The 23,542-nt window shown below is 36.8% G+C and overlaps 1 protein-coding gene and 1 long non-coding RNA gene across 5 annotated transcripts in view; one reads left to right on the forward strand and one right to left on the reverse strand.

The window, feature by feature from the left end:
• The window catches only part of ST6GALNAC3 (ST6 N-acetylgalactosaminide alpha-2,6-sialyltransferase 3), a 532,085-nt gene that overhangs the window by 306,897 nt on the left and 201,646 nt on the right, over window positions 1–23,542 (forward strand). The gene's annotated exons all lie outside the window — the stretch shown is intronic.
• Window positions 1,753–22,300, reverse strand: LOC122227621. Of its 3 annotated transcripts, none has more exons than XR_006206152.1 (4): window positions 21,912–22,293; window positions 16,549–16,669; window positions 14,427–14,694; window positions 1,753–1,974 (listed from the first exon to the last, which is right to left on the reverse strand). It is a non-coding gene; the product is annotated as an uncharacterized LOC122227621 (long non-coding RNA). The 3 variants fall into 3 exon arrangements; XR_006206153.1 differs by having other exon boundaries at window positions 14,618–14,694; window positions 21,912–22,289; XR_006206151.1 differs by lacking the exons at window positions 1,753–1,974; window positions 14,427–14,694 and having other exon boundaries at window positions 16,426–16,669; window positions 21,912–22,300.

Below are 23,542 nucleotides of genomic sequence, written 5' to 3' on the forward strand. Positions count from 1 at the left end.
AAGCTTGCCATGCAGTGTTAAGAAAAGATCATGACTGTTACTTAGGTTTCCTCTGTGGGGCAGAAAGGGAACTTCAATCTGAGAAATTATTCCCATCATGAGCTAGAGGAATGATTTTCGTCACAATGCGTGCTCTACATTCACGATCCAGCCCACACAGAAAAGCCTTCACTCTGTGTGTCCTTAAGCTGCATCTGATGTTTTCTACGTAGCACTTTTTTTTACCAAGCAGACTTATGTGGGGGAAAAAATGAAAGAAGCAAGTGTATGGATGCTTCTGAAACATATTTATTACCAACATCTGCTAAGAAAAATAACAAAGCTAAAGCCAAAGCAGAAAGATTTTACTAGTCCTGAAGGGAATCCTCAGATGACACAAATGCAGAAAATAAAAAGCCTTCATTTCCTCTTGCAAAGTGTGTGTATGTGTGCTTTTATTTATTAATCACAAGATTTGTTATTGATACATCTCTACTAACTCCTGAGAAGGGTCGATCTTGGTAACTAGGGAGTCTAGGGGGCTGAGTGAGTGATAGTTGTGAGAGTCCAGCTGGGAAGAACCATCAGGAGAAATATATCGCTTTGTGAAGAAATGCAGAGAAATAGAGTCTGGGGTGCGTCACTAGGAAGAAACGAAGATCTGGGAGGGGAAAGCCCTCTTTCATATCCCCAAACGGTCTTCCACTAAATTTATATTGCCCACTAATGACTGTAGGTTTTTTTTTTTCTTTCTTTTATGGGAGATGAATAGTAATGTTGAATTGCATTCAAGGTTGTCAGGTGGGCAAATACAGTGGTTGCCCACGGATAACTAATAAATGAATTGTAGAACTTAAAAAACAGAGAATCATGAAGTTGAGAAATGTATGCAAAAGCACCCAGCCTAGAAAATGACAGAGAGGAATCTGAACACAGCTCTGATAGCAAAGTCAGTGCTTATTTGTGTTGTACTATGCTGCCAGAAGATGGTTCTATTCTCATTTTCTTAAAACACATTAAGTTCTTTTCAGATAAGAAGGAAGTGGAATATGATGAAATGGTGCATGTTGGTTGTATTGAAATGACTATATGCAGTGATCTATTTTTATATATGAAAGTTTACATACTAAACTTTCAAAGTCCTGGTATTAATAGCTTTCATTTTGAATCATGTCTTCATTTTTTTTTAATCATCTTTTTTTTGAAGTTTTTTTTTTTTTTTATTTTGAGAGTGGGAGAGTGCAAGTGGGGAAGGAAGGGGTGGAGAGAGAGAGGGAGAGACAGAATCCCAAGCAGACACTGCACAGTCAGTGCAGAACCCCATGTGGGGCTCAAACCCACAAATCACGATGCGCTGAGATCAAGAGTTGGATGCTCAACTGACTGAGCCACCCCGGTACCCCATCATGTCTTCATTATTTAATCTGTATTGGAAAATCTGGTTTATGGGCAAATGTATGCTTCCAGCACTGGAAAGATAGAGAAATGATATGGCCATGGTATAGCAAACTGCCTGTCTCCTCTCACAAGAAACAAATATTCAGTTGGAACAAGTCCTATTTTTGTGAAGTGTTACCTATTCTTTGCTGAAAATTAGTATTTGTTGATAGCAGTTACACACACACACACACACACACACACAGAGGCATATCATTTTCATAACAATTAGAACTAGAAAAATTATTTGGCTTTTCACAGCTCCCTCTCACTTCTCCACGTCGCAAATGAAATTCTGGGAAACAGAAAGGTTATTTATTTATTTTTATGGCCAGGCTGGTATATATTCAATAATATATCCATACATAATTCATCAGCTTAATTAGGCCCTATGCTTTAGATACGCAGCTACAGACGGGAGCCCAAGCGTGAGGTGGGGGGCTGTGACGAGGACCGTGTCTCAGCTGCTGCACCCAGCCAGGACTTGTGCACAGTTTACATTTCCTTCTTTTCAGGAAAGGCAAGGACACCCATTCTTTTCATAGCCTGTCAGTAAACCTATTTTGTAAATGAAACAAAAAATAAAAATTTGTTTACATTTTGGATTGCCTGTGCTTTTTTTTTTTAATTTTTTTTTTAACATTTATTTATTTTTGAGACAGAGAGAGACAGAGCATGAACAGGGGAGGGGCAGAGAGAGAGGGAGACACAGAATCTGAAACAGAATTGCCTGTGCTTTAATGTTTTATGGCAACTGACCCTGTTTTAACTTCAGGGCCTTATTTTTTTATTTCAGCTTCAAAATATGTAAAGGAGCTACAATACTCAGTGTTTGAGAGATGTTCAAATTGCCCTTTATCAGAATGATCCCATGGAGAATTCTAAACTCCAGTTACATAGGTTTTGGAGAAGACTCTACGGAAGTCTGAAATCTCTTAAAATTGTGACGACTGTGCACCATAATTTTCAATAAAACATTTTGGTTCATTCATCCTGTGAATAATTATTTGTTTATTGTTGCTCTTGCTCTTCTGAGGCCTGAGCGAGGTCTTTAGTTTGTCTAGTTGCTGGAGTCTTGGGTACTAGAAGGGTGGTAATTTTCAGTTTTAGCTAATTGCTATGCTTTACATGGTCACAGGGAGTGAGCATTTTAGAAAGCCACTTCATTAAAGCATTAAAATACTGGGGCTCAGTAATTTCATTTACTGGGTCAATAACCATGATATCTAGAAGAAGATTTAAAATAGTTTAAAAATAATTATTCAAACAAGAAAGGGATTTCAAACTATAGTTACTGCAGTAATAAAGGAAAGAGAGTCTCCAAAGCAAGTATAAATATTATATTTAAATCTTACTATCAGATTCCTATAATTCAAAGGCTTTATTTAGCTTGTCCAGTAGTAGATCACAAAATCTAAGACCATAAATAAACTTTAGCACGCATCTAGTCTCGATGTAGAAATTAATTTTTTTTTCTTAAAAAACACTTATCATTCCGTATCTGGACTGACAGCCTATATGTTTGTTTTTCATAGAGCATTCACAAATTTCTTATTCAGTTTTTACCCCTAGGTATTTTGCATTTGGTTGCTATTATACATTAAATAGTTTTCAGTTATAGTTCTTTTCTTTTGCTGGTGTACTATGGATGTAATTGTGTTTTTGGTATTTATTTATTTATTTATTTATTTATTTTTAATATAATTTATTGTCAAATTGGTTTCCATACAACACCCAGCACTCATCCCAACAGGTGCCCTCCTCAATGCCCATCACCAACTTTCCCCACTCCCCCAACCCCCATCAATCCTCAGTTTGTTCTCAGTATTTAACAGTCTCTTATGGTTTGCCTCCTTCACTCTCTGTAACTTTTTTCCCCCCTTCCCCTCTCCCATGGTCTTCTGTTAAGTTCCTCAGGATCCACATATGAGTGAAAACATATGGTATCTGTCTTTTTCGCCCGACTTATTTCACTTGGCATAATACTCTCCAGTTCCATCCACTTTGCTACAAATGGCCAGATTGCATTCTTTCCCATCACCAAGTAGTATTCCATTGTATATATGAACAATATCTTCTTTATCCATTTGTCAGTTGATGGACATTTAGGCTCTTTCCATAATTTGGCTATTGTTGAAAGTGTGATATAAACATTGGGGTACAAGTGCTCCTATGCCATCAGCACTCCTGTATCCCTTGGGTAAATTCCTAGCAGTGCTATTGCTGGGTCATAGGGTAGATCTATTTTTAATTTTTTGAGGAACTTCCACACTGTTTTCCAGAGCGGCTGCACCAGTTTGCATTCCCACCAACAGTGCAAGAGGGTTCCCGTTTCTCCACATCCTCTCCAGCATCTATAGTCTCTTGATTTGTTCATTTTAGCCACTTTGACTGGCGTAGGGTGGTATCTCAGTGTGGTTTTGATTTGTATTTCCCTGATGAGGAGTGATATTGAGCATGTTTTCATGTGCCTATTGGCCATCTGTATGTCTTCTTTAGAGAAGTGTCTATTCATGTCTTCTGCCCATTTCTTCACTGGGTTATTTGTTTTTCGGGTGTGGAGTTTGGTGAGTTCTTTATAGATTTTGGATACTAGCCCTTTATCCCATATGCCATTTGTAAATATCCTTTCCCATTCCGTTGGTTGCCTATTAGTTTTGTTGACTGTTTCCTTTGCAGTGCAGAAGCTTTTTATCTTCATGAGGTCCCAATAGTTCATTTTTGCTTTTAATTCCCTTGCCTTTGGAGATGTGTCAAGTAAGAAATTGCTGCGGCTGAGGTCAGAGAGGTCTTTTCCTGCTTTCTCCTCTAGGGTTTTGATGGTTTCCTGTCTCACATTCAGGTCCTTCATCCATTTTGAGTTTATTTTTGTGAATGGTGTAAGAAAATGGTCTAGTTTCATTCTTCTGCATGTTTCTGTCCAGTTCTCCCAGCACCATTTGTTAAAGAGACTGTCTTTTTTTCCATTGGATATTGTTTCCTGCTTTGTCAAAGATTAGTTGGCTATACATTTGTGGGTCCAATTCTGGAATCTCTATTCTATTCCATTGGTCTATGTTTCTGTTTTTGTGCCAATACCATCCTGTCTTGATGATTACAGCTTTGTAGTAGAGGCTAAAGTATGGGATTGTGATGCCTCCCACTTTGGTCTTCTTCTTCAAAATCACTTTGGCTATTCAGCGTCTTTTGTGGTTCCACACAAATTTTAGCTTGTTCTAGCTTTGAGAAGAATGCTGGTGCGATTTTGATTGGGATTGCATTGAATGTGTACATAGCTTTGGGTAGTATTGACATTTTAACGATATTTATTCTTCCAATCCATGAGCACAGAATGTTTTTCCATTTCTTTGTATCTTCTTCAATTTCCTTCATAAGCTTTTATAGTTTTCAGCATACAGATCTTTTACATCTTTGGTTAGGTTTATTCCTAGGTATTTTAAGATTCTTGGTGTAATTGTGAATGGGATCAGTTTCTTTATTTGTCTTTCTGTTGCTTCATTATTGGTGTATAAAAATTCACCTGATTTTGTACATTAATTTTGTATCCTGTGACTTTGCTGAATTCATGTATCAGTTCTAGCAGACTTTTGGTGGAATCTATTGGGTTTTCCATGTATAGTATCATGTCATCTGCAAAAAGTGAAAGCTTGACTTCATCTTTGCCAATTTTGATGCCTTTGATTTCCTTTTGTTGTCTGATTGCTGATTCTAGAACTTCCAACACTGTTTTAAACAACAGCAGTGAGAGTGGACATCCCTGTCGTGGTCCTGATCTCAGGGGGAAAGCTCTCAGTTTTTCCCCATTGAGGATGATATTAGCTGTGGGCTTTTCACAAATGGCTTTTATGATGTTTAAGTATGTTCCTTCTATCCTGACTTTCTCGAGGGTTTTTATTAAGAAAGGATGCTGAATTTTGTCAAATGTGTTTTCTGCATCGATTGACAGGACCATATGTTTCTTATCTTTTCTTTTATTAATGTGATGTATCACATTGATTGATTTGTGAATATTGAACCAGCCCTGCAGCCCAGGAATGAATCCCACTTGATCATGGTGAATAATTCTTTTTATATGCTGTTGAATTCGATTTGCTAGTATCTTATTGAGAATTTTTGCATCCATATTCATCAGGGATATTGGCCTGTAGTTCTCTCTTTTTTTTTTTTTTTTTTTTGCTGGGTCTCTGTCTGGTTTGGGAATCAAAGTAATGCTGGATTCATAGAATGAGTCTGGAAGTTTTCCTTGCCTTTCTATTTTTTGGAACAGCTTGAGAAGGATAGATATTATCTCTGCTTTAAATGTCTGGTAGAATTCCCTAGGAAAGCCATCTGGTCCTGTACTCTTATTTGTTGGGAGATTTTTGATAACTGATTCAATTTCTTTGCTGGTTGTGGGTCTGTTCAAATTTTCTATTTCTTCCTGTTTGAGTTTTGGAAGTGTGTGGGTGCTTAGGAATTTGTCCATTTCTTCCAGGTTGTCCAGTTTGTTGGCATATAATTTTTCATAGTATTCCCTGATAATTGCTTGTATTTCTGAGGGATTGGTTGTAATAATTCCATTTTCATTCATGATTTTATCTATTTGGGTCCTCTCCCTTTTCTTTTTGAGAAGCCTGTCTAAAGGTTTATCAATTTTGTTTATTTTTTCAAAAAAGCAACTCTTGGTTTCATTGATCTGCTCTACTGTTTTTTTAGATTCTATATTGTTTATTTCTGCTCTTCTTCTGCTGGGTTTGGGGTGTCTTTGCTCTTCTGCTTGTATTTCCTTTAGGTGTGCTGTTAGATTTTGTATTTGGGATTTTTCTTGTTTCTTGAGATAGGCTTGGATTGCAATGTACTTTTCTCTGAGGACTGCCTTCGCTGCATCCCAAAGCGTTTGGATTGCTGTACTTTCATTTTAATTTGTTTCCATATATTTTTTAAATTTCTTCTCTAATTGCCTGGTTGACCCATTCATTCTTTAGTAGGGTGTTCTTTACCCGCATGCTTTTGGACGTTTTCCAGACTTTTTCCTGTGGTTGATTTCAAGTTTCATAGCTTGTGACCTGAAAGTCTGCATGGTATGATCTCAACTCTTTTATTCTTATTAAGGGCTGTTTTGTGACCCAGTATGTGATCTATCTTGGAGAATGTTCCATGTGCACTCGAGAAGAAAGTATATTCCATTGCTTTGGGTTGCAGGTTCTAAATATATCTGTGAAGTCCATCTGATCCAATGTATCATTCAAGGCCCTTGTTTCTTTATTTTTCTCTGTCTAGATGATCTATCCATTGTTGTAAGTGGAGTAGCAAAGTCCCCTGCAATTTCCACGTTCTTATCAATAAGGTTGCTTATGTTTGTGATTAACTGTTTTTGTGTATTTGGGTGCTTCCAAATTTGGTGCATAGTCATGATGAATTAAAAAATGCTATAAATGAGGTGCAAAATAAAATGGAGTTGGCCACAGTGCAGATTGAAGAGGCAGAGGGGAGAATAGGTGAATTAGAAGATAAAATTATGGAGAAAGAGGAAGCTCAGAAAAAGAGAGATATAAAAAATCCAGAAGTACAAGGGGAGAATTAGAGAACTAAGTGATCCAATCAAATGGAACAATATCCTTATCATAGGAATTCCAGAAGAAGAAGAGAGAGAGAAAGTGGCTGAAGGTGTGCTTGAACAAATCATAATTGAGAACTTCCTGGATCTGGGGAAGGAAACAGGCATTGAAATCCAAGAAGCACAGAGAACTCCCTTCAGCCATAACTTGAATGGATCTTCTGCAGGACATATCATAGTGAAACTGGCAAAATCAAGGATAAAGAGAGAATTCTGAAAGCAGCTAGGGATAAACAGGCCTTAACATACAAAGGTAGACACATAAGGGTAGTAGCAGACCTATCTACAGAAACTTGGCAGGCCAGAAAGGAATGGCAGGAAATCTTCAATGTGATGAACAAGAAAAATATGCAGCCAAGAATCCTTTTACCCAGCAAGTCTGTCATTCAGAATAGAAGGACAGATAAAGGTTTTCCCAAAAAAACAAAAACTGAAGGAATTTATTACCACTAAACCAACCCTACAAGAGATCCTAAGGTGGACTCTGTGAGTGAAATGTTGCAAGGACCACAAAGTACCAGAGACACCACTACAAGTGTGAAACCTACAGACATCACAATGACTTTAAACCCATATCTTTCAATAGTAACCCTGAATGTTAATGGACTAAATGCTCCAACCAAAAGACATAGGGTATCAGAATGGATAAAAAAACCAAGACCCATCTATTTGCTGTCTACAAGAGACTCATTTTAGACCTGAGGACACCGTCAGATTGAAAATGAGGGGATGGAGAACTATCTGTCATGCTACTGGAAGTCAAAAGAAAGCTGGAGTGGCCATACTTATATCAGACTTTAAATTAAAGGTTGTAACAAGAGATGAAGGAGGGCATTCTGTAATAATTACAGGGTCTATCCATCAGGAAGAGCTAACAATTATAAATATCTGTAATTTTATATATCCATGTTGTAACGGCTACCATTCTAAATTTTTCCTACTGGTTCTAATAGTTTTCTCTGGTCTGTTGTGTTTGCAAGGAAGACTAGCATATCATCTACAAACAATGATGATTTTCGCCCTCTGTTCCAGTATTAATACTTCCTCCAACCTGGTCTCCGGGATTCAGTTATTATATTGAGTAGAACTTCCAGAACAATGTAAAATAATTGTGAAATCATTGGGCATTCATGTCTTGTTCCCAGACCTAATAAGACCATATCTATCATGGAGTTTCCAAACTATGTTCCAAACCATTATTTCATAAGACATTAATCAGTCTGCTACCAGAAAAATAAAAAGCAACAAAAAAAAGGAGGGTAATGTTTCCAAATAATTTTCTGGAACTCCGAATTAAACAAAATGAAACAAATTTTTTCAGTGAATGACTTTTCATAGCCTTAGGTATTTAATATGCATTGGCAGTCTCTGAGAGGTGGAGAATATATGTGACATTTGCCAACATATTTGTCCTGGGAACACCATTTTTGAAGAACACTTAACCACCATCTTGTAACACATCAGTGCTATTCTGGCAGGGCGTTGTTAACTGTGATGTTCATTATGGTTTCAAAGTGATGTTAAGAAAATCTCCCCGGCTTAGCTTATTCAGAGTGTTGTATAAATAGGATCTTCTACTCTATGTTCCTTTGTGTCTGGTTTTCGCTTGACATGTTTTTGAGATACATGTATGTTGTTCATTTGTTTTCAGTGATGGACAGAATTCCTTTGCACAAGAATTTGAGGGTGTTATAAACCATGCTGCTCTGAATATTCTTGTATATGGATCCTGGATTACAAAAGAATGCATTTTTGTAAGTGATATGGCAGGGAGTAAATTCCTGAGTCTTAGGGTGTGTATGTATATTCAAGTTTATAGGAGAATGCTATACTTTTTCAAAGTGTTAATGCAGATTTCACATGGCTGCCAGTTATTGTTTGAGACTTCCAGTTACTATACATTCTTTTTAATACTTGATATTGTCAGATATTTTATTATTTTATTTTATTTTATTTTATTTTATTTTATGTTATTTTATTTTCAATTTATTTATTTTTTAATGTAATTTATTGTCAAATTGGCTAAAATACAGTGTATACAGTGTGCTCTTAGTTTTGGGGGTAGATTCCTATGATTCATTGCTTATATACAACACCCAGTGCTCATCCCAACAAGTGCCCTCCTCAGTGCCCATCACCCATCCCCCCCCCCATCAACCCTCAGTTTGTTTTCTGTATTTAAGAGTCTCTTGTGGTTTGCCTCCCTCCCTCTCTGTTTGTAACTATTTTTTTACCCCTTCCCCGTGGTCTTCTGTTAACTTTCTTAAGTTCCACATATGAGTGAAAACATGTGATATCTGCCTTTCTCTGACTAACTTATTTCGCTTAGCATAATACCCTCCATTTCCATCCACATTGCTGCACATGGCAGGATTTCATTCTTTCTCATTGTCAAGTAATATTCCATTGTATGTATAAAACTACATCTTCTTTATCCATTCATCAGTTGATAGGTATTTAGGCTCTCTTCATACTTTGGCTATTGTTGAAAGCACTGTCGGATATTTTAATTTCAAGCAAACTGACAGAGGTGCAATAACATCTCATGGTTTTAATTTGCATTTTTTGATTACTAATGATAAGCACCTTTTTTAAAAAAAAATTAACATTTATTTATTTTTGAGAGACACAGAAACAGAGCACAAGTGGGGATGGGCAGAGAGAGAGGGAGACACAGAATCTGAAGCAGGCTCCAGGCTCTGGGCTGTCAGCACAGAGCCTGATGCGGGGCTTGAACTCACAAACCATGAGATCATAAACTGAGCTGAAGTCAGACACTTAACCAACTGAGCCCCCCAGGTGCCCTGATGATCACCTTTTCTGATACTTATTTGCCATTTGAACTTCCTCTTTTATGTAATGACTGAATCTTTTGCCCATCATTCTGTTGCTTTGTCTATCTTTTATTATTGACTTGTAAGGATTTGTTATATATCTGTATATTGACTCTTTTTAGGATATATTTATGTATATATATACATACATATGTATATATGTGTGTGTATGTATATGTATATGTATATACATACACACACACATACCTCACAGAGAGAGAAGATACACACACACACACACACACACACACACACACATCTGTGGCCTGCCTGTTTACTCTCTTAATGTTGTCGTTTGAAAGACAGCCATTCTTAAAATTAATATAGTTTATTTTCTCAATCTTTTCCTTTATTATTAGTGCTTTCATATCTTTTTTAAGAAAAAAATATTCTTACTCTGAAGGTATAAAAGTTCTCTCCTACTTTTTTTCAATAGACTTTTACTGTCTTTCAGATACAAGTTTCCAATTCACCTGCATTATATAAAGAAAGGTCTATATTTACTTTTTAAAATTCAGTTATTCCAAGTCCACTTTTTAAAAAAATGTTTATTTATTTTTGAGAGAGAGAGACAGAGCGTGAGCAGGGAGGAGCAGAGAGAGGGAGACACAGAATCTGAAGGCTCTGAGCTGTCAGCACCCCAACTCCACTTTTTTAAAAGCCTGATTTTTTCCCTCTCTCCACTACTCAGCTTGGCACTTTGATTCCAAATTATTTACAGTCTTTATTGTGTTATCTGGGTCTCTTTTGTCCATCCTGTGCCAGTACCATCTTGTTCTTCATCAAGGGTGTCCTAGTTTTTCTAGCCCTTTGCATTTCATATGCATGTTAGAATTCTGTGGTATTTGGGGATTTTGATTGAGATTTCTTTGAATCTATAGATCAATTTGAGGACAATTTACATCTTTACATCATTAAGTTTTCTAGTCTATGTACATGTTATATCTCTCTATTTATATGAGTTTTTGATAATGTTTATTAATAAAATTTGTATTTTCTCAACAGAAGTCTTGCACATCTTTTACTAAATTTATTCCTAGGTATTTTATATTGTGAGACAGTTATAAATGATACACTTTCTTCAATTTTCACTGTTGCTGAGATCATTGAAATATAAGTGATTTGTATCTAGCAATACTACTAACTCCAACAAAAATTATAACAAATTACATGTGCATTATTTAATATTATATCATCTGTGACTAATTATATTTTGTTTCTTCTTTTCCAATCCTTATACCTTTCATTTTTTTTTTCTTGCCTTGCTGCATTGGCTAGGACCTCAGTGTAATACTACATAACAGTGGTGATAGTGGAAATAAATGTTTTATTCCCAATTTCAGAAAGACAGCTTCCAACATTTTACCATTAAATGTGAAAGTACATTGGGGCGCTTGGGTGGCTCAGTCAGTTAAGCATCCAGCTTTGGCTCAGGTCATGATCTCACGGTTCATGGGTTCGAGCCCCACATTGAGCTCTTTGCTAACAGCTCAGAGCCTGGAGCCTGTTTCAAATTCTGTGTCTCCCCCTGCCACTCCCTCTCCCCTGCTCATGCTCTGTCTCTCTTTATCTATCAAGAAGAAATAAACTTAAAAAAAATTTAAATGTGAAAGTACAATGTTGACTCTAGAATTTTTGTTTTGTAGAAAATATTTCATTAGACTAAGGAAGCTCCCTGTTACTTCCCCTTTAAATTAAAGTTTTTAATCATTAGTTGGTGTTGAATTTTATCAAATTCTTTTTCTGTGTTTACTGAGATGATATTTCTTGTATGCATTTACTTTTGAGATGATTATATGATTTGAGTGTTAATGTTACAAATTACATTGATATAGTTTTCTCCCCAACACTTTTTATTCTGAAAAATGTTATATGTGTTGCAAGTTTCATTGAATACCATTTTTACTTGAAATAACAGCCAACAGACAAATTATGAATATTCGGATTTAGGTATTTGGCAGACATTTTCTTGAAAATGAATGACGTGAACCTGTCATTTCAAGAAAATAACAGGCAGCATATTTTACTAATGACAAAAATTGAGCCTTCAAGTCAAAATTAGCATTTTGGAAAATTTGTATTTGTTACCATCAGCTTTCTGGTTTCTGAAAACTTAAAGACTTTTCTGATGAGATCAGTGGTAATATCAATGAATGTTTTTATAATATATATTGGAAAACTTCAACACTTCAAATATCTTCATTACTCATTGCACTAATGTTTTTCAAAACCAGTGTGTGATGTTACAAAATCATGCATGCACAGTGTTAAAGATGCATGAGAAGTGTAAGATAGACCGATGAATTCTAATGTAATGGTAGAAAATTTTATTCATATGTTTTCAGGTTCCATATTGTGAATAAAATTTAAGAAATTGCCAATTTTGGTATAGATTCAAGGAACAATATCTACAATTATCTCCCCTTTCCTACTACATATCTGTGTGAAGCTGGATTTTTTTTCTCTTCTGTTTCAACCCAAAACACACATTTGTAATGGATTGAAAGCTGAAACAAATATGAGAATCCAGCTATCTTCAATTAAGCAAGATGCTAAAGAAAGTTGCAAAAATGTAATATAAATTAACTCTTTTTATGGTTTTGTAAAATATATAGTACTTTTCATTAAAAATGTGATATGTTAATATGATATGGTAATATTTTTGTTATTTTTAAATGAATTCATATTTTTAATTTTTCTCATTTTCAATTTTGAACATGGTGAATATCACTATATGTTCAACTTATGTAAACAAACTATCCTTGGAATCCTCAATAATTTTGAGAATATAAATGGCACCTGAGACCAAAACATTTGAGAACTACTGCCCTAAGAACAGCATCTAAGCTTATGAAAGTATAATGTTATTTGGTACATTTACCCTCTTCCCATGACTATGGAAGAAACTGAAAGTATTTTAAGTCCACTTACAGCCTCCCAAATTATATGCTATTTTATGGTAAATTTAATTCTAGAATCTCCTCTTTGTTTTTGTGTTTCTGAAGCTTCACTATACTATGTTTAGATATAGATTTATTTTTTTATTTATTTTGCCTACGAGTCATCAGCCTTTTGAATGTGTGGATTCTTTTAAATTGTAGAAAATTCTCAGCCATTGTCCTCTGTTCCATTTCTCCTCTCCTCTGGTATTTCAGATAAATATATGTTCAGTCATTGAGTTCTTCATTTCTTGTATTGTGTTTATCAGTTCTAGAACTTCTAAGTGGTTCTTTTTTTATGTACACTCCATCACTTTTTATAGTTTTCATTTCCCTGCCAGTATTTCACGTGGCTTTTATCTCCTTGAATGTAGTGAACATAGATTGTTTCTGTCTATGCCCTGTAATTCCATTTGTGGAGCTCCCATGGGACTCTTGCTTTTGGTTTTCTCTATTGGTGCCTTGTCTTTTCATGTGTCTGGATTTTTAGATTGTCTGTTGGGCATTGTATTTACAATTTTATTTGTAGCAATAATTTGAGGCCTAGTATGCTATTATCTTCCTCCTGAGAAGATATTTTTCTTTGCTTTTTCCAGGTGTCTAAAGCTATGAGAAGTCCAGGACTACATAATGCAATTTCCAAAATTGAAGTTTTCAGAGCCAACCAACCAGCATGAAAAAAGATGACAAATTTTGCTAGACTGGTTTATTTCAAACTAATTTTTAGCACACATCTTAGGAGTCCTAGAACAAAGTAGATGTTGATTTACCCTTTGGGAATTTGCATTCTGATTTCTGCCAGAAGCAGAACTCAACCATTTATTCCAGAGCCACAAATGCCTCTAGGGCTAAAGCAGCCTTTAGTGTTGGTCTACCCCCTGAGTTCCAGATTTCTGTAGGCTGGCAATTTCTCGCCATGTTAAGTCTTGGATGATCTTAAATAGATTGTTTTTACATTTTTTCCAGCTCTTTTATCTGCCATGAAAAGTTTGTCTGAATTTTATAAGTTAATTTATTGAAGCAGATATTCTCATGCTGGTACTTGTTAACAGTAATGAATTTGAATATCCTTTGCACTTTGGTTTTGCATTTCCAAACTAGAAGGAATGACTTATACTATAGTTTATTTCCTGAAGCCTGAGCCAGTTGAAAGCCTATATAAGCCACATTTTTTTCTTATTCCTAAATAAGCATAGTCTTAGGACATACAGTACATGCATGCTCTCCCTGTCTCCAGTGAATGAACATAACCCCACTAAGACATTCATGTTGCCTTATCTTTTCCACTTGCTCATTTTGCCACCATTTCCTTCCACTTTCAGCTTGGAATCCATGTTACTAGTGCTCATAATTATTTCTCAACTGTGAACTTTCAGTCTATCACTTACCACAATCTCCAGCTCTAGATCAAGCTGGCTAGTTTCTTCATTCCTGTCTCTGTGCTCCTGAATAGCACTAGAAAGAATGTATAACCTTTCAATACATTCATCAAAAATCTGTAATTTCTAAATTCCAGCTGTGGCACTACTGCAATCTTTCTTATTCTTGCTCAAAATACTCTCTTTCTCAAAAGTTCATCCCTCTCCTAAAGTCTGTTAACCTTACCTCTAAGTATCCCATCTTTCCATAATTAACCCTTACTTGCTTTTTAGAAATGCAAGGGAATCCTGAGTGAACTCTAATTGCAGTCATGTCTTGTAAGGTTGTCTTTTCTCCTCTCATTCTTAATTCTTTTTTCCTGTCTCAGAGGAAGAGGTGTCCCTATCTTTTCAAAGGATAGCCGTTAAACTATATTCTTAAATTATTGACTCCTATGTTCCCTGGGTTCTCACTCCATTCATGGGCCCTTCGCTGATATTTGCCATTGCTCCATCTCCACCAACCCCTTCTTCTCAAAGCATCCTTCAGCCTAGAAAATGAAACAAGATGGGAAAGATTGTATTTAGTTAATGTTCAATTTGTCACTAGCCTTAAATGCTCACCAAAATTCCACATGACAATTAAGAAAATTGATCAGGCAACACAATTTTCTTCCTTGCTTCCAAAGCAAATTTTAGCCAGAACATATGGAAGACCTCTAAGGCTCTATAATAAACATAACTCTGTGGGAAATAAAAGTTCTCATGCTTGGTACTACATGCATACTTGCAATATCCTCTCCATATGCTCTTCATGACATCTGACTTCTTGGCCTGATTTCAGTGGTAAGTGCTGCTTACCAATCTAGCTGGTAGTAGTCGAGGTTGTAATTGGAAAGATTTACTACCCTAGGATCTTCTCCACACAGTACCCCAGGGATCCAACTTTACCATTTTGTTTTTCATCTCTTTAATCTGGCATTATGGTCTCCTCATTTATCATTGCTGATCCCTCTAGGAAAGTGTTTCTCAAACCTAGATACCCACTGGAATCATCTGTGGAACTTGAAAAAAACGCTTACTTGTAGGTGCCATCCTCAAGAGTTGTCTGATTCCATTGGTCAGAAGTGGAGTATATCCATTATAATTTTTTAAAAGCTCTCCTGATTATTGTTGAGTTCAGTTGAGAACCATGTCCCTAACTGAGTGACATGTTAAGATTCTAATACTGTAAATATAGCCAAATTATGGAAAGAGCCTAAATGTCCATCAACTGATGAATGGATAAAGATGTGGTTTATATATATAATGGAATACTACTTGGCAATGAGAAAGAATGAAATCATGCCATTTTCAGCAGCATGGATGGAACTGGAAGGTATTTTGCTGAGTGAAATAAGTCAATCAGAGAAGGACAGTTACCATATGTTTTCATTCATATGTGGATCTCAAGAAACTTAACAAAAGACCATGGGGGAAGGGAAGGAGAAAAAATAGTTACAAACAGAGAGGGAGGGAGGCAAACCACAAGAGACTCTTAAATACAGAGAACAAACTGAGGGCGGATGCAGGGATAGGTGGGGGGAGAGGGGAAAATGGTGGATGGGCATTGAGGAGGGCACTTGTTGGGTAAGTACTGGGTGTTGTATGTAAGCAATGAACCACAGGAGTGTACCCCAAAAACCAAGAGCACACTTTACACACTGCATGTTAGCCAATCTGACAATAAGTTATATTAAAGAAAATAAAAAAATAAAGAAACTAATTGGGGGAAAAAAGATACTAATACTGTAGCATGAATCAGTGTTCTTTTTTACTTTCTTGGTATGACATAGAGGGTAGAATGTTAGCAAAGTATCCTGAACTCATCTTCCTAAGAGAAAAGAATCCAGAGGTAAGTTGGTCACAAAATTAGTCAGATTTTATGACCTAATAGTGATAGTGAAGTGTGAATTATTTCATTATTCCAGCCAGTAGGAGAAAACTCTTGGTTTGAGAAGACTTGTTTTTTGCTTTCCAGTCCAGAGAGTGCAAGCTGTTTTCTTTGGCATGCCTACATGATTATACAGATCCATTCCCCTCAAGGAACTTCCAAATAAAAAGAACACATCATCTATGGCAACTGAGAAACATAGCTTTATGTTACCTGTTTTAGAATTATTTCTTGACATTAACATTTTTATGTACCCCCATATTAAGTTTTATGTTTAGATGTAATGCCACCAGGTAGGAATCAAGGTAGATGCCATATCCCAAATCCACAGAGAATCAGAGCCAAACTGTGGGTTATCAAATCTGTCTTTTTATGTGCTGTTACTCATAATATGTGATTTATATACACTACTTTTGAAAGCTGCATTAACTGAAAGATGCTGGTTCGTAGAGGGGCAAAGAAGTGCATTTACAAGCTGGCTTGGTTGAACTGTGTTGATTTCTCTCTAGAACAGTCTTCACAATTCTTTGCTCACAGTTAGAGGTCTGCTGAAAGTGACTTGATGTAGATGAAAACAGCTTGCTTAATCATTCCTGAAACACGGGAAAAATTAAAATACATTTTTTTCTTTGTCAAGCAATAAAAACAATGCCAGATTGTTAATGCCTCTTTTGTACCTTTTACTTGAAAGACCTCAAAAGAACATCAAGGAGAATAAAGGCAAAATCTATTCCCCAATGGCATCATTATACATGTTGAAGCCTCTAAAACTAAAACTCTAAAAACATTCATGAAGAGTGGAGAAATAAACGACAGCAAACTGGAGAGTGTATCTCTGGAGCTTTGTTCAACTTGCTTTGTTCAAATTCATTCAAATTGGACGATGAAAAGCAAAGATCTCATTTGTTTCAATATTAAAGTAGTAAATTAGTGAGTGGTGAGTTGCTAATTGTCCTGTAAAGCATTTAGGGTGCCAGGAGTGCCCTGTGGCCAATATTTTAAATTGCATTCTTATGGTTGAAATGAAAGCAACCGTTAGACTAATGTAAAAAAATGTTTTTAATAATTTAGGCTAGTTCGATTCAAACATGATTTTCATTCTGAAATATTTATCGAAGCTCCTGTTTTTATTTGCGATGAGCGAGTTTCATTTAGACTTCAAGGCATCAGGTAGAAATTCGTTTTTAGGGGCTAAAATGGGGAGATAGATTTGCACTCTCTAGTGTTACGTTTCATCCCTGGCTGTGTCTGCCTGCTTCTAGGGTGCAGAATTAGCAGGTTTGGTTAAATTTTACTTGAGTTTTTGGTGACCTTTTCTAATCCTGACTGTTTCATAATTTAATGTCTTGACCTTCGTTTTCCATAGAGCCACCTTAGTGATAAATACAGAGATTTAATAACTAGAACTGGTTGACAGGTGACCTTTCATACATGGCCATTTCTCTTTGCTGGAGAAACCACACTGTTTTTTGCAAGTTCTAATTCACAGATTTTAATTATCTATCTATTCTATAAGCTCTAATTATCTTGTCTATATGCTTATTCACAGAGAAAAAAAAGAAAGGTTAAATATTTCATTCTTCTTGCTGATTAAAATGTAAAGTGCTTGGCAGTTGTCCCAATATATCATTCAAAAAAGACAGGACAATTTGTCAGGTTCTTACCCAGAGAAGAGAGAAGGGGAATTTTCCAGAGCAGTTGGTAAGGAGCAAGATGGAAACAGTGGCCAGTAGAGTGAGTGATCTCATTAGCTGGATGAGGGTAACTGTGTGTGTATGAGTGTGTGTGTGTGTGTGTGTGTGTGTGTGAGAGAGAGAGAGAGAGAGAGAGAGAGAGAAACAGGAGAGTTCTTTAGCTATATGTGTATTAATTTCAAGATAAAAGTGACTGAAAAGTAAAAAAAGGATAAACTTGCCAATCAGAGAGAATGGCCTGTTAGTTTGGGTAATTTTTCCTTTTTTTTTTTTTTTAACCAGGTAAGGATCAATAGGGCATGTCATGGTAAATTGGTTTCTCGAGCCTATTTAAATAATATTTAAACACAGAAAAATAAAGCTGACTAATTATAAAAATGCACAGATTCTTAAAAAGAAGGAAAGAGTAGCCAACCTTCCTCCTACCCTTCTCCATAGGATCAGAGAATATAGGACCTTCTTGGTTTCCTTGGGTTTGCAAACAGAATTCATTTTGTGCCAAACACTAATGCTTCTAATAAAGTAAAAATTAAAAAAAGACATTAGGGACACAGGATCCCAATCAGCAAGTGTTCTGGAATCTTTATGAGTACAGAAGAGAGAATGACTCCTGAGTTAGAGAATGGCTTGGCAGTCTTGAGCTACCTTGGATTCCCAAGGACTTGAAAGCAGGCATTGTGGGCTGCTAAAGTGTATTTACCTCAAGGAGGTTTTCATATGGGGGGAGATACTCCCTTTGGCCACAGAGAACAGTTTCTTTTTTTTTCTTCCAATATATGAAATTTATTGTCAAATTGGTTTCCATACAACACCCAGTGCTCATCCCAAAAGGTGCCCTCCTCAATACCCATCCCCCACCCTCCCCTCCCTCCCACCCCCATCCCTCCCACCCCCCATCAACCCTCAATTTGTTCTCAGTTTTTAACAGTCTCTTATGCTTTGGCTCTCTCCCACTCTAACTTCTTTTTTTTTTTTTTTTTTTCCTTCCCCTCCCCCATGGGTTTCTGTTAAGTTTCTCAGGATCCACATAAGAGTGAAACCATATGGTATCTGTCTTTCTCTGTATGGCTTATTTCACTTAGCATCACACTCTCCAGTTCCATCCACGTTGCTACAAAAGGCCATATTTCATTCTTTCTCATTGCCACGTAGTATTCCATTGTGTATATAAACCACAATTTCTTTATCCATTCATCAGTTGATGGACATTTAGGCTCTTTCCATAATTTGGCTATTGTTGAGAGTGCTGCTATAAACATTGGGGTACAAGTGCCCCTATGCATCAGTACTCCTGTATCCCTTGGGTAAATTCCTAGCAGTGCTATTGCTGGGTCATAGGGTAGGTCTATTTTTAATTTTCTGAGGAACCTCCACACTGCTTTCCAGAGCGGCTGCACCAATTTGCATTCCCACCAGCAGTGCAAGAGGGTTCCCGTTTCTCCACATCCTCTCCAGCATCTATAGTCTCCTGATTTGTTCATTTTGGCCACTCTGACTGGCATGAGGTCATATCTGAGTGTGGTTTTGATTTGTATTTCCCTGATAAGGAGCGACGTTGAACATCTTTTCATGTGCCTGTTGGCCATCCGGATGTCTTCTTTAGAGAAGTGTCTATTCATGTTTTCTGCCCGTTTCTTCACTGGGTTATTTGTTTTTCGGGTGTGGAGTTTGGTGAGCTCTTTATAGATTTTGGATACCAGCCCTTTGTCCGATATGTCATTTGCAAATATCTACACAGAGAACAGTTTCTAAAAACATCATCTGGCATGGCCTTTTTTACCTCAGACATGAACTATAACCACTTAATGTTTCAGAAAGAAATACAATTCACTGCTGTTATGAAAAAGTTTTGAAAAAGAAATTAAATAAAGGTATGGGTTGCCTGGGTTGCTCAGTTGGTTGAGCATCAGACTCTTGGTTTCGGCTCAGGTCATGATCTCACGGTTCCTGAGATCGAGCCCCCAGTCGGGCTCTGTGCAACAGTGCAGAGCCTGCTTGGAATTCTCTCTCCCTCTCTCTACCCCTCCCCCACTCATGCTCTCCTTCTCAAAATAAACAGATTAAAAACAAAAAGATGTGGAGAACCATCTGAGGCTAATAAAATTGGTTGTGATTAGTTTATCTTAGACTGAAGTTACAGCCATATTTCAAATTGAAAATAATAAAAAATTTTCCACATAGTTCCATATGCCATGCTAATACCATTGCCAGAGAAAAGAGGTTAATTCTGTTCATATGAAAACCCTATTATTCCTAAGGAGCCTTTCATCAGTTGGGAAACATTGTCCTCTTTTGGTGAAATTCTTGTTCACCAAGTTGTTTAAAAGCATTAATTTATAATTTAATATAAATAATTTTAATACAATACTGGGTGAGACTTGAGGTGTTTGCCCATATGTATATTAGGAATAATGCAAATTAATAATAAATATTTCCTTCTTAGCTATGAGTACATTTTATATAAGGTAACATATACTCCTCTTTTTAACCTGAAAAATATCTGGTACCCACTGGATATCATGTTCATCTCAATTTTCCCAACTCTATAATGGGAAATAAAAATGTAACTTATACAGAATTTATTATGAGAATGAATGGAATAATGTAATAAAGTGTTGAGTAGGGTGACTGGCCCATAATAGGTGTTCAATTATGTTTCTATCAATAAATATAATACACAAAGCTTATTTATCTTTCTCACTGTTTCTTCCTTTCCTCCCTCTCTCATCCTTTCCCGTGCCCAAGACAGGAACCGAGTCCTTTTTTCTTGTAAGGAGGCAAATGTCATGATTCATTTTAGCAGAGAAAGGACTTGTTTTTCAAGGCAATCCCTCAGGCCTTTAAAATAGTGCATGAATGGACCCTAGTTAATCATCAAACTCCACTATGCCTCAGAGCTGTGTACTAAGATTAAAAGCTCACACTGATTAGAATTCTAAAATTATTTTATCCTTCATGCTGCCTTTCACAGAATAAGTACTAAGTAAAAATTACTTGGTTGCTTAATAGATGTCAGCAAATTCTTAACTTTCCACAAGCTGAGTGTTCATAACCAGATGTGCAGGTACAGAGTTTGTATACTTTTGCAAGGGAGAAATACCCAAATCAAATGTAGTGATCTTAGCATTAAAAAAAAATCAACATACACACACACACACACACACACACACACACATACATATAATATACATACATATAATTTAAATATATATATATTAGAGAGAGAAAGAGAGAATTTTTTTTGTTTGGTTTTTTGGAGAGAGAGAGAAAGAATCTTAACATGGGGCTCAATCCCACCACCCTGAGACCATCACCTGAGCTGAAATCAAGAGTGAGCCATCGACTCACTCTGAGTAAGCCACCCAGGTGCCTCTCAACATGTTAGATTTTTATTTTTTTCTAAAATGTTTTTTTAATTTTATTTTTGAGAGAAAGAGACACAGAATCCAAAGCAGGCTCCAGATTCTGAGCTGTCAGCACAGAGCCCAATGCGTGGCTCGAACTCACGGACCGCGAGATCATGACCTGAGCCGAAGTAGGACACTTAACTGAATGAGCCACCCAGGCGTCCCTCAACGTGTTAGATTTTAAATAAAAGGAAATGTATGATGTTTGTGGGCTTTCTTTTCACAGGGACACAATTGCCCAGTCAGCTGAATATTGCAGCAATCTCGGTTTATAGACACAGTGCGAGCCCAACCGAAGCATTTGCCTTGATGATGTTTTGAGTGTGCAATAAAAAAAGATGAAGAGGTTAAGTTTGTTTTAAATGAAAAGAAACAAAAAATAAGGACAAGGCGACTAAAAAGGAGAATTCAAAATTAAGATAAGGCTTGATAAAGTGGAGCTGGCTAAATCTTTCCAAAGGTCTCAGAAAATTCAGGGCCTCAATCTGGGAAGAAACTGCTTACTGAGGCAGAACCGAACGAGTGGAAACATATGGAATACATTTTCGAGCAAGGGCCCCAAGTCAAATAATATAAACGAGTTCCAGAAATAGCAGTACATTTTAACAAAGAAAGTTGAGATCACAAGATGCAGCGATAAAGCTAATAAAAGGAACGGAGATAACCAGATAAGAGCAGCTCTTGGGTCAAACTGTCCGTTCATTGCTAGGTATTTCTTTTTTATCATGGCTTACCGTAGTTTGAAGTGTCTTCAAAGGTATAAATGAGTCCCTTGGGCCTTAGCAAGCTCTTGGTGTTACCTGCAGCTTCTGATTATGATTAGGAATGTTTCATTCATCTAGCCCTGCTCTCCCAGCATACTGTAAAATGGTCCCTGCAGCCAAGTGGCAAATAGAGTGGTCACCATGTGCAGCCACATCTCCTGCTACCTCATTTAGGAGGTCAGGCAGCTAGGCAGGACAGTGGCCAAGCAGGATACGTATGTGGAAGGCTTTTACGACTCTGGCTATGGTGACAATATATAAAAGAAAGGGACAGTTTAAAGATCACAACCTATCCCCCCAAGCCATTACATTCCTAGCATTCTGCCCAATTACATATTTGTTACATAAACAAGAGGCTCTTGTTGCCAATGTTTGCCCTCAAGTTGTTAGTCAGCTGCTGACCTCATAATCTGCACAGCTGCGGCATCCCGATATGTTGTCATGAAACAGATTGTGATGTCTTAATTGATCACTTTCAGAGGTTACAATTGTCAAGTGAAGCCAGTGTGCTGATTCTTATTAGTTAAATTAAGTCTTGTTACAGCACAACCAGCTAATTCACTCTAACGACTAGGAAATCCGATGCAAATTTGTAGAACAGAACACATCCAAGGCTCTCTCTCTCTCTTTTCTTTTTGATTTTTTTTTTTTAATTTGTAGAGGCCATACCCAAAAAAATGCTTTTATTATACAGTGAAGCAACTTCTTGGAACAGAAAATGGAATGTAACCTCCCTGCACCATATGCATCTTGGTGATAAGTTGGAGTGTGCCATATGACACACACAGTTTAAATCAGGCATTGATTTGCATGACTCTAAGTGGGTTTGGAGGACTTAGCTAAGTGTAATGTATGTGAGGCCCTGCTGCAAATCGTCTGGCAGAAAGAATATCGTGTTTTCCTTCTTGCCCTGAAAAACTGTAGGCTCCTAGATGCATGAAGGTCTTCGATCAATGTCTGGTCCCAAGAGGTATCCACTTATGCCACCATCTGATCGTCAGTGAAGTTTTCACTGTGGCACCAATCTACAGGACCCATTTCTAAGTGCACTAATACACTCACTCACCTTGAGCAGACCTATTCTAACCTACTTTTCAGAAATCTTATTGCAGCAGGGGTGAGGGACAGTCCCTCTGATAGCAGAGTTTTAAGACCCTTCATAATTGGTGAGACCTCAGCAGAACATCCAGTCCACACCTGAGCTGTGGTATTTAATGTCCAGCCCTGTCCAATCCCTATGTGATTCTAACAGCTCAAGAAATCTCTTTTTATATGGGAAAAAGGAGACATTTCATAAATGGACCTTTGTGGATTCAACAAGTCAAGTTTGTTTTCAAAACCCTTAATTTTGATATTAAATACTTTTGTCCACCCAGCATGTTTCACAGGTGCACAATAAAAACTAAAAGAAGTACAGTTAACTTAATAAATGCTAGCATCCAAAACACAAGGATGGTCATCAAAGCAGTTTCATAACAGAAAAAAAAATCAGATAATAGCTAAATACCCAGTGGTGGGCAAACAGGTACATTATGGTATGCCCACAAAATGGAATATTGTGTTGACATTAAAAATATCTCTAAGACTGTTTACTGGCATGG

This window comes from Panthera leo, chromosome C1 (genome assembly GCF_018350215.1).
Source record: "Panthera leo isolate Ple1 chromosome C1, P.leo_Ple1_pat1.1, whole genome shotgun sequence".
Classification (NCBI taxonomy): Eukaryota; Metazoa; Chordata; class Mammalia; order Carnivora; family Felidae; genus Panthera; species Panthera leo.